Genomic DNA, 19,251 nt, shown 5'->3' with positions numbered 1-19,251 from the left:
CCATATATTATTTAGGCACTGGCTTCTCATCCATCTCTTTGCATTCTTAACCCAAAGCTAACAACTGAACACATATGTTATCAGCTACTATTGAATTCCTTGCTCCATTGTCCTGTTATCAATTTTATCTTGACAAGTTGTAAATATGGGTTGCCATCTTCACAAATTTTCTACATTCTTAGTCTTATTCTGCCAAATATTTCTACATAAATTCATACCATACTGCTGACTGGGACCAATAAAATTTATGTTACCTATGCAACTAGACTTTCCCTATTACATTCTTCCCTGAATGAAAACTGAGTGACTTTTTTTTTATAAAAAAGATACCATTGATATATTTTGTTATTATATCTCCTCTATCTCCCCTGAAATTTGAAATTTTAATGAATGTGCTTGTCATTCTTATATGAGTTGGCATGCTTATCTTCTCTGTAACATTTCTATTTCAGCATATGTGTTTCTTAAGTAAGCACCTTGATTGCTTTTTTATCATCCTTTCTGCAAGGGTTATTTAAAACCTTCACTTCTTTCTTCAGAATTCTCATATTTTACCAAGAAAATATAGGTGAGGTCAAGATGGCAGAGTGAGAGTAACTACTCACCTAACCTCTAAGACAAACTCCTTCAGTTACCTCTAAAAAGAGAATCTGAACAAATGTTAGAGTGACAGAATCAAATAAGAGACATACTGCAGCAGATTTCTAAACCAGGAGAGACTGGAAGGTCAACTGGAAGGATCTGTTGCACAGGACTGGAGAAGCACACAGCACACAGTGCACAGGCTTTACCAGTACAGACCCTGCCATAGCAAAGCTGAGCATGAAGCCCTGGGTGGTCTGAAGCAGCAGTAGCACTGCAGACTCTCAATCATATCAGCCCAGGACAGCAGTCCAATGGAAGTGAGCAACTGTATGCACAACTGTATCCCCATAAATTTGACAATCTAAATGAGATGACTGAAAATATATACACACACACACACACACACACACACACACACACACACACACACACACACACACACACACACACACACATATATATATATATATATATCAATTGCCCAGATTAACAGAAAAGGAAGTTGATTACTTAAATAACACCATCTCACAAGAGAAATTGAACAAGCCATCAATGAAAACCTTAGGAAAAAATCTCCATGGGCAGATGGATTTGCAAGTGAATACTAACAAACATTTAAAGAACAGTTAATTACAGTACTATATAAACACTTGGGGATATTTGGTGAAGAAGGAGTCCTACTAAATTCTTTTTATGATACAAATATGATTCCAATACCTAACCCAGGAAGAGCCAAATCGGAGAAAGAAAATTGTAGACCAATTTCTCTATTGAAAAAGATGCAAAAAATTTTAAATAAGATATTAGCAAAAAGGATACGGTAACTTATCATGAGAATAATACCTTATGATCAGTAGAATTTATACCATGGAATGCAGGACTGGTTCAATATTAGGAAAGCAATCAACTTTATTCATCATATCAGAGACAAAAGTAACAGAATAAGTGGAGCCTTCCATAAAATAATAAGCAGTATCTTCCTAAAACCATCATCAAGCATTATGTGAAATGGGGATAAGCTGGATGCATTTCCAATGAGATCAGGGGTGAAACCAAGATGTCCTTTATCACCACTGTTATTGAATATGGTACTAGAAATTCTTTAGCAACAGGAGAAGAAAAAGAAATTGAAGGAATAAGCATAGGCAAAGAAGAAACTAAGTTATCATTCTTTGCAGATGATATAGTGATATGCTTAGAGAATACCAGAGAATCAAGTAAAAAACTACTTGAAATAATAAACAACTTTGACAAAGTTGCAGTTTAAAAAAATAAACCCAGATAAATCATCCACATTTCTATATATTGCTATATATTTCTATATATTAGAAATTCCATTTAAAGCTATGATAGATACCATAAAATATCTGAGAGTCTACTTGCCAAAACAACCCCAGGGATTATATGAACACGATAACACAATCCTGTTCACACAAATAAAGTCAGACCTAATAAGTGGAGAAACATCAGGTGCTCATGGGTAGGCCAAGCTCATATATTAAAATGACAATGCTACCTAAATTAATTTATCTAGTAAGTGTCATACCAATCAAACTACCAGATAATTATTTTCTAGAGCTAGAAAAAGTAATATCAAAGTTCATCTGGAAAAAAATAGTGCAGAATATCAAGGGAACTAATGAAAAGAAATGGTAGGGAAGGTGGCCTAGCCTTATGGGATCTCAAATTTTATTATAAAGTGGCAATCACCAAAATCACTTGGTTCTGGCTAAGAAATAGAGGGGTAGACCAATGTAATAGGATAAGTACTCAAGACATGGTAGTCAATGAATATAGCAGTCTACCATTTTATAACCCAAGGACTGCAGCTTCCCCAGATAAAAGATCACTGACAAAATTTGCTGGGGAAACTGGATAACAGTATGGCAGAAACCAAGAGTAGACCAACACCTGACACCCTACACAAGAATGAAGTCCAATTGGATTCATTATCTAGGTATAAAGACTGATACTATAAATAAATTAGGGTAGCTAGGAGTAGTTTATTTGTCAGATTTATGGAGAATGGAGAAATTTACGACCCAACAAGAGATAGAGAATATTATAAAGTGCAAAATTGATTATTTTGATTACATTAAATTGAAAAGGTTTTGCACATCCAGCTTTCTGGATAGCAATTTGGAACTATGCTCAAAGGGCTACAAAAATGTGCCTAGCCTTTGACACAGCAATGTTGCTTCTGGCAATCTATCCCAAAAAGATCATAGAAATTGGAAAGGGTCCCATATGTACAAAAATATTTATAGCAACTCTTTGTGGTGTCCAAGAATTAGAAATCAAGGGTATGTCCCTCAATTGGGGAATGGTTGAACAAGTTATGGTATATAAATGTAATGGAATACTATTTTGCTATAAGAAATGATGAACAGGAAGACTTTAGAGAACCATGGAAGGACCTATATGAAATGATGCTGAGTGAAAGGAGCAGAACCAGGAGAACTTTGCAAACAGTAACAACTACAATGTGCAAGGAATTTTTCCAGTAGACTTAGCCCTTCACAGCAATGCAAGGACCTAAAAAATTCCCAATAGACTTTTGAGGCAAAATTACTTCCACATCCAGAGATAGAACTATGGAATTGGTTAGATGAATAAAGCAGACCATTTTCTCTTGTGTTATGTTATGTTTTGTTTTATGGTTTCTCCCATTCATTTTAATTCTTATATGAAAGATGACTAAGGTGAAAATCTATTTCATAAGAATACATGTGTAGAACCTATATAAGACTGAACGTCATTTAGGAGCGGGGGTGAGGGGAGAAGTGACAGGGGAAGGTGGTGGAGGGAGGGAGGGAAATCTAAGATTTGTTGAAGTGATTGTAAAAAATTGAAAAGAAAGAAATTAATTTACCAAAAGAAAATGTAGGTTATCCATTTTGAGCTTATTCTTCTCTTTAACTTAATACTCTCATATTCTGTTTCTTTATCCTCCATGCTCTCCTTTATATGGTACCAAATTTTAATAAAAGCATAGGGGGCCTCCTTGCTATAACTATCTTCCACCTTTGCACTTGTTCTCTGTTCTTCTGGCTCTTACCCTCAGAATGATTTCTCTTTTGTATTCATTTACTTCTTAATCACTCCTTCCTTAACTTTGAAGCACATTTTACTATATTCTCTCAAGATATTACCCTACACCTCTTCTCCCTCTAATAACCAACTTCTCAATAAGTTGTCATTCACTGTCTTCATTTCTTCACCTTATAATTTACTTCACACTTCCTGCGTCCTACCTTCCAAAGCCATTGCTTATCTCTTCAGGGTTGATAATAATCACTTTAAATCCAACAAATAGCTTTTCCTTTTGAGTTCTAATATTTCTTGACCTCTCCAGCTTTTATTGTTGTTAATCACAGCCTCTTCCTGGACACTATTCCCTTTCATGGTTTCCATAATACTGATCTCTTTTGGTTCTTGCTATGTTATTTTACTGAATCATTATTCTCCTTCCATATATTAAGCATGAATATTTGCTAATATTTATACACCCTGTTTCCTTTAGACATATCTTCATTTGTTTGAAAACATTTTGCAATTTTGCTCCCCAGTCCCTGGGTATATCTTGGATTGGCAGGGAAACTCCCAAGTATTTTATAATGTCTGCAGTTATTTTAAATGGAATTTTTCTCTCTCTTCCTGCTCAATTTTGTTGGTGATATGTAAAAATGTTAATGATTCATATGGGTTCATTTTATGTCCTACCACTTTGCTAAAGGTGTTAATTGTTTCAACTAGTTTTGCTTTTTAGTTAACTCTCTAGGATTCTCAAAGTATACCTTCATTTTATCTGTGAAGGTATTTGTTTTCTCATTGCCTATTTTCATTATTTCAATTTCTTTTTCTTGTCTTTTTGCTTTTGTTAGCATTTTTAATACAATATGAATAATAGTGGTGATAATGGACTTCCTGGCTTTGGAACTGATGTTATTGTGAAGGCTTCAAGTTCATCTCTATTATAATATCTGCTCTTCTTTTTAGATAGATATTACTTACAATTTTAAGAAAGATTCCATTGAGGGCAGAGCCAAAATGGCAGAGTACAAGCAGGGACCCACTTGAGCTCTTCCCCAAAACCTCTCCAAAACTTCTAATAAAAGGATTCTAAACAAGTCATAGAGCAGCAGAAGCCACAAAATGCAGACTGAAGCAAATTTCTAATCCAAAAAAAATCTGGAAGTTCAACAGGAAGGGTTTATAACTCCAGACTGGGATCAGAGTACAGTTTGGTGTGGGCCATGCTGGCATAATCAGAGTTGGAGCAGGCCTTAGCAGCTATCACTGGTAGCTGCAGTTGTTTCTGGATTTCGCAACCCACAAATGCAAAAGAAAGCTTTAAAGATCATTGGGAAGGGTCTTTCACCTGCTTGAAAGGAGAGCATGGTCCATCCCCAATCCAGCCCAAGCTCCATCCTTGTCCCTGGTCCTAGCCCTGATCCCAGGACAGCAGAGGACACTGAAGAAGAGGCAGCTGCTTCTGGAGGCCTCCACTGAAGAAGAAGCTCAAGGTTCAGATATTTGGCTGGGCATTTGCCTCTCGAGCCCTCCACTTAGCAAAGACCTCAAAGATTGGCTAGGAAAATGAGCAAGTTGGGGGAAAAGAAACAGACTATGATGCTTACTGTTTTGGTGAAGATGTATTTTCTTACATTATTGGTGATGAGGAAGATCAAAATATACAACCTGAAGAAGACAACAAAGTCAAAGCTCCTGCATCCAAAGCCTCCAAGAAAAAAATATTAAGTGGTCTCAGATCATGGAAGAGCTCAAAAAGGATTCTGAACATCAAGTAAGAAAAGTAGACAAAAAATTGAGAAGAGAGTAATGCAAGAAAATCATGAAAAATGAGTCAACAGATAGCTAAAGGAGACCCAAAATTATTTTGAAGAAAATAACACCTTAAAGTTAGAAGAACTCAAATGTCAAAAGAGGTCTAAAAAGCCAATGAAGAGAAGAATGCCTTAAAAAGCAGAATGGGCCAAATGGCAAAGGAGGTTCAAAAGCTAATTGAAGAAAATGATTCCTTAAAAATTAGAAAGGAACAACTAGAAGTTAATGATTTTATGAGAAATCAAGATATTATAAAACAAAAACAAAAGAATGAAAAAAATAGAATACAATGTGAAATATATCACTGGAAAAGCAAGTGACCTGGAAAATGGATCCAGGAGAGATAATTTAAAAATTATTGGCCTATCTGAAGGCCCAAATCATAAAAAGAGCCAAGATAACATCTTTCAAGAAATTTTCAAGGAAAATTGCCCTGGTACTCTGGAACAAGAAGGTAAAATAGAAATGGAAAACATCCACCTATCACCTTCTGAATAAGATTCCAAAATGAAAACTCCCAGAATTATTGTAGCCAAATTCCAGAGTTCCCAGGTCAAGGAGAAAATATTACAAGCCTTCAGAAAGGAACAATTCAAATATGGAAACACAATCTGAATAACAGAGGAATTAGCATCTTTTACACTAAGGGATTGGAGGGTTTCGAATATGATATTCCAGAGGTCAGAGGAGGTAGGATTAAAACCAAGAATCACCTACCCAGAAAAACTGAGTATACTCCAGAGGGTAAAATGGAATTTCAATGAAATAGAAGACTTCTGAGCATTCCTGTTGAAAGAGCCAGAGCTGAATAGAAAATTTGACTTTCAAATAAAAGAATTAAGAGAAGCATGAAAAGGTAAACAAAAATAAGAAACCATAAGGGACTTATTTAAGTTGAACTGTTTACATTCCTACATGGAAAGATGATATTTGTAACTGATGAGACGTTTCTCACTATTAGGGCAGTTGGAAGGGGCAGCACAGGGTAAGCTGAATAAGAAGCTATGATATCTAAAAAGTAAAATTAAACACTGAGAGGAATATACTGGGAGAAAGAAAAAGGGGAGGTAGAAAGTAGTAAATAATCTCACATAAAAAAGGCAAGAAAGAGCTTTTATAATAGAGGAGAAGAAGGGGAAGGTAAGATAAATAAGTGAGCCTTACTTTCATTGTATATGGCTTCAGGAGGAAATAATATACACATTCAATTGCATATGAAAATCTATCTTACCCTGCATGAAAGCAGTGGGGAAGGGGACAAGAGAGGGAGGGACAATAGAAAGGATGGCAGATTGAGGGAAGGGGCAATCAGAAGCAAACACTTTCATAGATGGACAGATCAAAGGAGATAATAGAATAAATGGAGGTTATGACAGGATTGAGGAAATATAGTTAGTCTTTCACAACATGACTGTCTTGGAAGTGTTTTACTTGACACACATGTATAACTTGTATGGCATTTTTGCCTTCTCAATGAGTAAAGCTGGGGAGGGGGAAGGGAAAGAATGTGTAACTCAAAACTTTAAAGATGTTAGAGGTTGCTTTTATATCCAACTAGGAAATAAGATATATAGGCAATGGGGTATATAAATCCATCTTGGCCTACAGGAAAATAAAAGGGAAGTGAATAATGGGATTTGGGGTGATAGAATGGGGGGCAGATTGGAGGAAAAAGTAGTCAGAATACATGCTGTCCTGGGAGGTTAGAGGGAGTGGGAGAAAGGGAGAAAATTTAAAATTCTAAATTTTGTGTAAGTGAATGTTGAAAACCCAAAATAAATAAATTTAAATAAAAGAAAGAGTGAGGATGAAAATACCTGTGATACTCACCTCAAGGAGTTTTGTTCATATGAAAAAAAGATAATTTCATTAAAGCATATTGTTATAGTAAAAAAAAAAAAGCAAGCTTCCATTGATTCCTATGTTTGGTAGTGGTTTTGATAGGAATAGGTATTGTATTTTGTCAAAAAGGTTTTCTACAGGTATTGGTAAGATTATGTGTTTTCTGTTTTTGTTGTGTTTGCTTATTGACATGTTGAATTATGCTGATTGTTTATCTAACATTGATCAAACCCTGTATTCCAGGTTTAAATCCTATCTGATTATAGCATATGGTTTTATGGTAATATTACTATAATCTTCTTGGTAGTATTTTATTTAAAATATCAGTTTTGTTCTTTTTCAAGATTTTTTTTAACTGCATGCCCAATTCATTGATCTGTACTTTCTCTCTTTATTGATGTACATGCTTAAAGATATAAATTTTTCTCAGGTACTCCTTTTCTCTGTATGACAAAATTTTGGTGTATTGTCTCATTGTCCACATTCTCTTTAGTGAAATTATTGATTGGTTCCATGATTTGTTCTTTGACCCATTTATTCTTTAGGTTTAGATTATTTAAATTGTAAAGATTTTTTAATCTAAGCTTACATGGCCCTTAATTGTATGTATGCTGTATTGCTTCATGGTCTGAAAGGAATATATTTAACATTTCTGGGGGTTTTTTCCTCATGTGGTCAAGAGGTTTTTATTTCCTAATACACAGTCATTTATTGTGAAGGTGCCATATAAAGCTGAGAAAAATGTGTCCTTCCTTTTTCCATTCAAATTTCTCTAAAGGCCTATCATATTTGTCTTTTCTAAGATTCTACTAATCTTTTCAACTTTTCTATTATTTATGTTATGGTTAGATTTACTTAGTTCTAATATGGAAAAGCTGAAGTCCTCTGCTTGTACAGTTTTACTCTCAATTTCCTCCTTTAATTTATTTAACTTTTCCTTCAAGAATGTGAATGCTATGCCACCTGATGCATGTATATTTAGTTGATTATCTTCATTATCTATACTATTGTTTAGCAAGATGCAAATTGACAGCTTATCTCTTTCATTAAATTTTATTTTTGCCTTTGCTTTGTCTATCATGATTCTTACTTTTGACTTTTTTTAACTTCAGCTGAATCATAATAGATTCTGTTCTAAGCCCTTATTTTAGCATTGCATATGTCTGTTTCAAGTATTTCTCCTGTAAACAAGATTTTAATGGATTCTGGCTTCTAATTCATATTGCTATCCATTTCGCTTTTAGGGGTTAATTCTTTCATTCATGTTCACAGCTATGATTAATAATTGTATATTTCATTCCATCTCATTTTCTTATTTTTATCCCATAGTCATCTCTAACTCAATATATCTGGAATAGGACTAATAATTTTGGTCCATGACCCATCAACTTCCCCATTTGTGTTGACAGGATCATTATTCATCTTTTTTAACACCAGGTTCACTATTTTGGTGTCAGCCTTGATTCTATCTCTCATTCTCTATATCTAATCAGGTTCAATGTATTGTTGATTGTCCCTCCTTAACTATCTTCTCTCCACTGACATAGTCCCTACCTATTTTAGAAACTCATCATCTCTCAACTGGACTATTTCAACAGCCACAAAACCACCAAATAGATAATACTGAAACACAGATATTACATATCAATCTACTATTTAAAAATCTTCTGCTTTTCCTCGGTGTGATTCCGTCCTGATCGGAGCCCCTCGGGAGCCGGAGCCACTCTCCGTCTGCCTCGTCGCTGTCCTTTCAACACTGCCCTTCTCTCCTCAGTATCGCCGCACCAATGGAGGACTCCATGGAAATGGACATGAGCCCCCTCCGGCCCCAGAATTTCCTCTTCGGTTGTGAACTAAAGGCTGACAAAGATTATCATTTTAAGGCAGATAATGATGAAAATGAACACCAGTTGTCCTTGAGGACTGTGAGTTTAGGGGCTGGTGCAAAAGATGAATTGCATATTGTTGAAGCAGAGGCACTGAACTATGAAGGCAATCCAATTAAAGTAACACTGGCATCTTTGAAAATGTCTGTGCAGCCTACAGTTTCTCTAGGTGGCTTTGAGATTACACCACCAGTAGTTTTGCGGTTGAAATGTGGTTCGGGACCTGTACATGTGAGTGGCCAGCACCTCGTAGCCCTGGAGGAAGATGCAGAATCAGATGATGAAGAGGAAGATGATATGAAACTCCTAAATATGTCTGGCAAACGATCTGCTCCTGGAGTTGGTAGCAAGGTTCCACAGAAAAAAGTAAAACTGTCTGAAGAAGATGAAGATGATGATGAAGAAGATGATGATGAAGATGATGATGATGATGACTTTGAAGATGAAGAAAGTGAAGAAAAGACCCCTCCAGTGAAGAAATCTGTTCGTGATGCTGCAGCAAAAAATGCACAAAAATCAAACCAGAATGGAAAAGATTCAAAGCTGTCCACACCAAAATCAAGAGGTCAAGAATCCTTCAAAATTCAGGACAAGACTCCTAAGACTCCCAAAGGACCTACTTCTCTAGAGGATATTAAAGCAAAAATGCAGGCCAGCATTGAAAAGGGTGGTTCCCTCCCAAAAGTGGAAGGCAAATTCATCAACTATGTAAAGAATTGCTTCCGGATGTCTGATCAGGAGGCTATTCAAGATCTCTGGCTGTGGAGGAAATCTCTTTAAGAAAATAAGTTTGAACAGTTTGTTAAAATTTTCCGTCTTATTTCTGTAACAGTTGATATCTGGCCGTCCTTTTTATAAAGCAGAGTGAGAACTTTCCCTACCGTGTCTGATAAATGTTGTCCAGATTACTTTGCCAAGAATGTGTTGTCCAAAATGCCTGTTTAGTTTTCAAAGATGGAACTCCACCCTTTGCTTCATTTAAGTATGTATGGAATGTTATGTTAGGGCATAGTAGTAGTGGTGGTCAGACAAATGGAAATGGTGGGGAGACAAAAGTATACATGTGAAATAAATTTAGTATTTTAATAAAAAAAAAAATCTTCAGAGGCTATCTTTAGTCTCTAGGGGGGAAAAAAAAACATAAAATTCTCATCATCTGGTTCACATTTACCCTTCCAATCTTACCTTTTTCCATTCTCTTCCAGTCACATGTTAAGTGATGCCTACACACTGTGCTACTTCTAGGGGATGCTATTTCTCAATTCTAGGCCTGATACACAGGCCTGACACACAGAATGTGCGAGAAAATGTTAAGAAAAAAAGAGAACAGAGTCAAAAATAGAAACCCAGGGAATGCCAAAACTTATGGGATGAGATAAGAAAGAAAAACCAAGAAAAGAGAAAGAAAAATAAACAGAAAGGTAAAAGGAGCTCTACCTCGTCTGAACTCATAACAAAATGAACTTTGCACTTTCACTCATTATAGCATAAAGCATTATTATTTCTATAGATCATCATTCCATGATAATGAAAGTTTTTGAGGGCAAGAGTTATATCTTCACTTAGCTTTCTAACTCCTCTAGTACCTATCAAAATGAGATGAATGTAATACATGCTGAATATTAGTGAATGAATGAATAAAAATATCAATAATGACTTATTACATGTCAAGTGCTATGATATGTTCCAGTGACACAAATATGAGTGAAAAAAGTCCTTGTACTCAAGGAACCTGAATCCTAAGTGGAGAAATGTAAAGCTTAGTCTATTGATAGACCCTAGGGGACAAAAGTTATTCCAAAGTTCATCGCTGATTTATCCCTCTAGAAACTAAGCAGTCCTTAGGTACATAACAACTGCCTTTATGTTAAGGAATGCAGGTTTGGTAATCTAGCAGTTTAAGAGTATTCATTTATTCTAGTTACATAAGTTTAACAAACTTTACTAATCATAATGTACTTGTGATTCAAAGGAGGAAGGGGTTCTGTTTCACTTCAAACCACTGTTGATTGATGATTCCTAAAGCTCCCTCCCATTGAGTCCCTGTGAATATTCACAGCAACGGCAATTAGATATAAAAAACAGAGATCCATCTTAATCTGGGCTCTCAAACTGGATGCAAAAGCTGTCATAAACCCAAGTCATTTTAATCATATTGTGCTGGTAGGACTGTTGGAAGAGGGAACCACAGAAGTATTGAATCCTTGTGATAATGAGCTGCTTGACTTCAAATAATTTGAGTTTTCAGGTTCCTTCTCAATATTTTCTTACCCACAATCCTTAACAAAGAGATAGTAAATAAAAGGCAATGTTGACCAACCAGGAATATTTTAGTTTGCAAACTTGTAGGGATGGTAAATGGAGCCATAAGGGAATAGATCCATTGAACTCCTCCAAGTGAACATCAGTTTATATTGTTTTTGCCTGTGATTCCAGAATTTAAAAAAAGTGGGAAGAGGGAGAAACAGACAAACATACAGACAGAGACAGAGACAAAGAGATCTAAATCTATAGATCTCTATTTTATATATTTTTATTTTTAAATATTCATTTTCATATTTATCTATCATTTCTATCTGTCTCTATCTATCTATCTATCTATCTATCTATCTATCTATCTATCTATCTATCTATCTATCTATCCATCTGAGAGAGATCTACAGATTTGGATAAATACGCATATCTATCTTTCTGTCTGCCTGCCTATCTGTTGGTGGAGGAGGGTACAGAACTCTGTTTTAATAGTCATTGCCTACCACAGAGACTGACACTTGATAACTGCTTAATAAAAGCTCATTGATTGATCTCAAGATTGTAGGGCACTCCTAGTATGGAAATTTCCTCTACTTATGCAGAGTGACAACCTCCTTGTAATTTATAAACTTAGAGGTCCTTGGAAGTTAATCACTTTATCCATGAATAGTCAGTGAATGTGAGAAGCTGGGTTTGAGCACAGATCTTCCTGACTCTAAGGCTACCTCATGTTATTCTTATTTTCGTCCTCTCATTTTAGCTTAACAATAAGTTGTAGTCAACCAAAATGTCATTAAAATATCCTCCTTACCATATGTTTAATCACCTGTAAACTATATAAGCTTCATAATCATACCAGTAAATTTGTAGGAGTATTTTATTTAGACCTTCATTCTGGTTATATAAATTTTCCGGAGATATCTTATAATTATTCTCCTGAACTTCTTTTTTTTTTTTTTCCTAAATGAACAGAAAGTAATCAGCTTCATCAAAAGAGTAACTGTTTCTTTCTATACTTCTTTTGGGATCTGCCCATTATGGAAATTAAATCACTCAATCATTATGTGCGTCCCTTAGATGAGAGGCAACACATGATTATGTTTATAGAATGATACATCTGGTCTGATTCGAATTAACTACCCATCAGCGACTATAAATTGTTATGTAATTTTATTTGATTGGCAAAAGCATTTTACAGCAGTTTAAGCAATATTGTTGTAAATGTGCCTAGACTTTCAAAACATTTTCTATTACAAACTAAGTGAAAAGAATCTGAAATCGTATTATTCTAATCACATCAAGCATGTCCTTTGAAGAGTCGGATTACTCATTTTGCCATAACTTAAAATCTGACATTTAGAAGATTTGATGATTTGAAAAAGTTTGACATATGTCAACCTTTGATGGAGAAGGGCATGAAACCATGCTCTAATTGCCTCCACTATGAGTTCACACTTCCTAATTTCAGGTGGGACCTTAGTACTGTTTGTTAATGCCTTCCTTTATCTCTAGTTGATTGTGGATCATGTTCCTGTTCTGTACTTTTCATATTGTCATCAAAGAATCGTATCTTTGAAACTCACACTCTTAGATGATTAAGGTTTTTCTCTATTTACCTAAAATAATAGTAACAATAATAGCTAACATTTATACATCACATGCATTACAAGTCAGGCACTGTGTTAAGTGCTTTACCAGTGTGATCTCATTTGACCCTCACAACAACCATTACTATCCCCATTTTTATAAATGAGAAAACAGAAGCAAACAGACGTAAAGAGATTTCTCAAGGTCACACAGCTATTAAGTGTCTGAGATTAAATATGAACTTAAGTCTTTCTGATCTGAGGATTTTAGGTGACACAGTGACTAGAGTTCTAGGCTTCATGTCAGGAAGACTCATTTTCCAATCCAGTCTAAGACCCTTACTAGCTGGACTATTCATTTAACACTATTTGTCCCAGTTACTCATCTGTAAAATAAACTGGAGAAGGAAATGACAAATCAGTGTAACAATTTTACCAAGAAAACCCCAAATTGTGTAACAAGAAGTCAAACACAATTTAAAGAGCTGAATAGCACCAACAGCTTTCTGAATCCAGGCCCAGTGCTCTATCCATTGCACCACCTAGCTGCTTCAAAAATTTCTCTCTATATTCACTTATTTCCTTTTCTTTCCACCCTCATCATGACCCTGTACTGGTTATCCTCCAAACACAGAATGATCTCCTTTGTCATCTCTGACTAAGAATTCCTGGCCTCCTTCAGTACTCAGCTCAAGTTTCTCCTTCTGCATGAGGTCTTTTCAGGTACATGAAGGTGCTAGTGATTCCTACTACATGGTTACCTCTTCTCTGCTTTACATACATTTTTCATACTTTTGTGTGTTCATGTCTTCTCTCTTAAAATCATCAAAGACAAGGATCATTTGTTTCCCTTTTGTCTTTGTATCCTGGCATAATGCCAAGAACATACCAAGTACTTAGTGTTTGCATGCATGATTTACTGACATGGATAATTAACAACTCATGTGGGGGAAAAAAAGACATTAGATTTCTCATCTGTAAAGAGAGGGGAAGCCCCATCTAGCTATAAATTTTGATTGAGAGGTATTTGTGGACAGCTAGCTCAACATAAGTTAATCCCCATGGGGTGACATCTAAAGAAAAGGTGAAACATTTTTCAGAATGAAGAAATTGTAGTATTGCTCAGCTCTGACTTTGAAGGTGGGTAGAATTTTGAGGAGCATTGTTTGTAGAATGGAGTTGTTATGTAAGCAATAGAGTAGAAATATACAAACGTGAAAACAAAATTTGTAAGGTGACTTAGAGTAAAGATAGATTTATTTGCAGAAAATATTAAATTGATTACATTTCTCCTGGGAAATGTCAAGGAACTATATGAGAAGATTTAGAGTCCCTGTTGATTTCTTCCCCCTAATAAATTATTTCTTTGTGTATGAGTTTGGTGATGGTTGGAAGCTTTCTAATTCCAGCATAACACAATTAAATCTGTGGACTCTAGAGTTTCCATATCAGAGATGAGAAATATTCTTGACAGTATGAAGTTCAAACTGTGTTGCAAAGGGTAGATAAGTGAAGCTTAGCCTTACTAGAAGGACCATTATGGGAACTTAGAAGGTGCAATTACTTTCATTAATGTAAATTATGACTCCTTGGAGAAGAAGTTGTCACTTTCCTTCACATTTCGTTTTGCAAGAATGAATTCAGTGATAAGTCTTAATTACCCTTTAACATTGCATACAACCATCTGTTACTAACTGTACTAGTTTCAAAATACTTCTTAATTTAAAAGAAGAACTGCTAAAATATTCATCATAAAGCTTACATCACTCACCGAATTTGGTGTTCAAGGAATGAATGGGCACATTAACTGAAAAAGAGGAAAAATAATAAAAAAAACTTGGAAAGATGAAGTCTGTTTCCCCTTCTTCCTTAAAATATGTGCTAATATGTAAGACCATTAGAATGATGAGAGGGAGAGGGTGAAGTAATTATGGAATTGACTGATTAATCAATTATGTAATTAGATAAACAAAATTTTGAATATTGCCAAATTGTAAATTTTAGTTGCTTCCTTAACATTTCCAATTCATTTGCTATTTACTTTTCTTATGAGAAAGGCATTAGAAATATTCTAAAAACTTATGGTGGATTTTAGCAGAAAGGGTCTATCACCACGAGTGCCAAATAACTCCCTGATTTCCTTTGAAACTTCCATGTTATGACAATAAAAGATTAATTACACATATACTACAAATATCTAGTTAAAACATTCAATTTACCCATTGAATTACAAATTCTTAATGTTCTCTGTCAGTAAAATTTCCCCATATTAGAATATTTCCCTCTTTTTTTGGTAATAACACACAAATTTTATTCCAATATGGACAATTTTGTGGGCATGGGGAGTTTGATCTCAAAAAACATTGTTCCATTTAAGGCTCTTTTCATACAGAAATTGTCATTACAGCCACATTATTTAAAACATCTGTAGTGCTGTAAAACTCACATGGCAAACACAACACCTAATCCTGTATAGTGTATACTCAATGGAAAATAAAAAGAAATTTTCAGCTACTTCATTTAGAGAAATATGTTGATCACAGAAAAGAACACTGAGGTACTACAATAATTTGATGACAGTTATGACAAAACTAACTGGGATTCTTTTTTAGAGGTAACCAGTTACCTTGTTACATAAAAGTGTTTTCAATGCATAGTTTTATATATGTACGTATGTGTGTAGGTATATGTGTGTGTATATAAACACATATGCATATATTTATATATACATATAATACACATATACATATACATACAGACCTTTACATATATGCAATACACATATGCAAATATCTTTATTTCTGTCTCTATATGTATCTCTTTCAATATGTGTATATATCCATATGTATGCATATACATATCTCATACACATGTATATATATGCATATGTATATATGTATATGTGTGTATAGACGCATGTAGATATTGCCATGTCACAATAGGCATGTTAAAGGCAGATTACATCTACAAAGCATGAAAACTACAGGAACTGCAATTACAAACAACTCTAAGTAATACTGAATGTAATTTAGTATCTGATCATACTTTTAAGGAATTCAATTATCTAATCCTTTGCAGTTTTCTAAGCTTTTCATGTTGACTACCATATTTATCTTAGTTTTGCAAGGGATACATATAATGTCTTTTGTTTTGGCTAAAATGTGACATGAAAGCATTCCTCACACATTCTACATATACCAGGAAGAAACAGTGTAATGGTAATACCTGGTATGCTACTTTAATTACTGATGTCTCCTTTATGTTTTCTAGGAAGATATGGTGAGGGACAAAATCTCACACTATTCCAACTGATGGAGCTGCAGAAATGACAGCTACTTCCTGATGGCACATGACTGTCATTTTATAATGTGAAAATCCTTCATTGCTTCCCAATTTTTCTTCAAGCATTGAACAGTCCTTAATATCATCTAAGCCATTTACTTGCCACTCATGTTAAATACCTGTAAATTTCTTTTTAACAACATCTTTAGAAGTAGCATAAATAATCTTACTTCTTAAAGGTGCACATTCAGGAGTCCATAATGTAAGAACTAGGTCTTCTTAGATTCTGTTGTTTCATACGTGACATCACACAAAGCATATCATTCTGAGGTAGCAACTTTACCAAAGATGTGTAGGGACCTCTACAGCATCACCAATGTCACTCACCAAGATCTGCTTTACTTCCTCTACAATTAATTGTTTTTTGTCATCACATAAACAGGAGAGAACTGTGTTCTTTCTTTTTTGATATCCTCTTGTGCATAAGATTTCTTTACTTTCATTTCATTAAAAACTTTAATTACTTTGTCATTTAGTTACCCCAGAAAGTATGATTCCTCAGATGGTAAAGGCTATGGCAACAAATTCTCACTCAGTGGCTGAGGAGAAGAGGAAGAGAACCCTTCTCACTCTTCAAACACAATATCATGTCTTCAATTATTTTAGATTTTCCTGTTTTATGGCAACACTTTCCCGTTGGCTCTGTATCTTTTCTCCTACCCCTTTTTATCTCCAATTTTTTTGATATCAGCTTATTAGTTCCTCTTTTACTTGCTTTTGTCTAGTTATTTAATCCCTTCTCATTTAAGAAGTTAAATGAAATATGCCTTGTTCGTCTCCCCTACAGCTTGTTTGGTTGGTTAGTCATTTTCTATATTTTGTGAGGTGGATTTGAATTTCATGTTCCATGCCTTATTTTTCTAAAAGGTATCTTGTCCTCATTATCATTGTCATTTATTTCCTTTTTCTTTGTTTTATACTTTTATTATTTAATTCTTAACTTATGGTTCTTATCCTTGTATTCTTTGTGGAAGTAACACTTCTATGATGTCTGTTTTGGGTTCCCTTTCCAAAATAGTTTCTATTTATACCTTGCCCCCATCACAGGCCCCCTTTTTTTCCTATTGCACCTTACTCAGAAATACCAATTCTTATAGATGATAGAAGTTTTATTCTCGTGGTAGAAATACTTCTGTGTTCCCAGTTTTACATTTCAGTTAGTAGCTTTAACCTTCTCTTCATCATTTCCCCTCATTGGCCATGAGGTCAGAGATCCATGCCCTCCCATTCATCTGGATGCTCCCAGATTTCCCTTCTGAATTTGCATGAGTAGCCTCTCTAAGCAATAAATTCCTGTGGATTATGGATTATGTCTGTTCTCTTATACCCATGTTCCAATCTCCCTTTGTAGAATATCTCTCTTTTCTCAAGGAAGCATTCATCAGTAGTATCCTCTTTCTCACCACTGAAAAAAGATTTCAGTCTTGCCTTTCTGTTTGAATTCTTCCCTTAGCCTCCTTGCTCATTCTTCTATAGTAACTCTTATTCCTGAGAGACTAAAGGTGCTATTTTCCCTTCATTCTTAGCCATTAACTTGATTAGACTATATCTCCAATCCTTTCTATCTCTGCGCGCACACACACACACACACACACACACACACACACACACACACAAACACACACACTTTATGCTTTCTTCCATTCTGTAATTTCATCCTAATGAAAGTTTACTTCATTTTATTTCAGTCTCTTTGGTCACCATTACTTCTCTTTGACTTCCACTTTCACCACTGTCCCTTGGTATGCATTGAGAAAGAAATCTCTTCAAGGTTTGTATATTGTTTTGTTGTTTCTGTCCTTGGTCTCTATTTTGTTTTTCCTTTCTAGTTGTTGTTTCCTGGGGTTTTTGAGAAGCAATTGATGTCTTCAACTTTGCCTTTCTTTCTAAGAATGTTTCAAATGCCTCTTTTTTATTTAATGGCCATTTCTTTTTTCTTTTAATTAATGGTTAGGCTCAAATTTTCAGGGTAGGACACCTTGAGTTGAATCTTGAGTTCCTTTGCTACTTAGAATACATTATTCTGTTCCCTCCTGCATTTTCTTCTTGTGGGTATGGAAGAGTCTTGTTACTCAATTTTCTTTTCTTTTATATTTGTAGATCATTCTCCTGTTCAGATGCAGAATTTGTTGTTTATCAGCGAAATTGTTAAATGTTATCATTATGTGTCTTGGAGTTTGCACCATAGCTTGTTTGCTTGCTTGCTTTTTCTGGAGACAATCTGTGGATTCTTTCAATTGGCACTTTCTCCGCTATGCTGAGAAATTCTGGGCAGTGTTCTTATATTATTTCTTATGTTATGCTGTTAAGTTTTTTTTTTAACTTCTTATGTTCTTCTGGGAAACCTATAAATTTTCAGTTGTCTTCACACACTCTCCTGCAGATATCAATATATTTTGCTTGTATAGAGATTGTGCTTTCTCTGTTATTTCTTTCTTCTCTTCCAGATTGTCCTTCACTTAAATATATTTGCATCCCAAATTAATTATTCTCTTTTGTTTTGTGAGGCTTGCTGCTATTTATTTAAGATTTTTTTTGTTCCATTCTGCCAATTATTTCTGCTGTGCATGCATAAACTTCTGCTTTCACAATGCTTGTTTCTCTTTTAAACCATTTAGCATCCTTTCATTGTTTCATGCAATCTTAGAAATCCTATAGTTTTCTTCCTCATCAGGCATTGATTCATTTTCCTGGCCATGTGATACTTAATCATACAAACCTGGCTTCATTTAGCTGACCTGGAGGTCACATTCACACCTTACCATTTAGTTTAGTTGCTTTTCTTCAATAACTTTAACTAAGTTTTCATCTTCCTGAGACCTTTGGTTATTTCAGGCTTTTTCTCTCCCTTATTTTTTTTTCCAGTTGGTCACTTTTGATTCTCTCTTTTTTTTTTTTTCAGAACAGTA

At 34.9% G+C, this 19,251-nt stretch overlaps 1 non-coding gene and 1 pseudogene across 1 annotated transcript; one reads left to right on the top strand and one right to left on the bottom strand.

Annotated features, from left to right (window-relative positions):
- Nucleotides 1-368: 368 nt before the first annotated feature.
- On the bottom strand, nt 369-476 carry LOC140502889 (U6 spliceosomal RNA). The gene has a single exon (XR_011966617.1). It is a non-coding gene; the product is annotated as a U6 spliceosomal RNA (small nuclear RNA).
- An 8,532-nt stretch (nt 477-9,008) lies between these two features.
- Nucleotides 9,009-10,033, top strand: LOC140501645 (nucleophosmin pseudogene; annotated as a pseudogene).
- The last annotated feature ends 9,218 nt before the right edge of the window (nt 10,034-19,251 follow it).

The sequence above is a fragment of the Notamacropus eugenii genome, chromosome 4 (assembly GCF_028372415.1).
Source record: "Notamacropus eugenii isolate mMacEug1 chromosome 4, mMacEug1.pri_v2, whole genome shotgun sequence".
In the NCBI taxonomy this organism is placed as follows: Eukaryota; Metazoa; Chordata; class Mammalia; order Diprotodontia; family Macropodidae; genus Notamacropus; species Notamacropus eugenii.
Note: the sequence above shows the minus strand (reverse complement) of the source record. Positions and strands in the feature narration are given on the sequence as shown.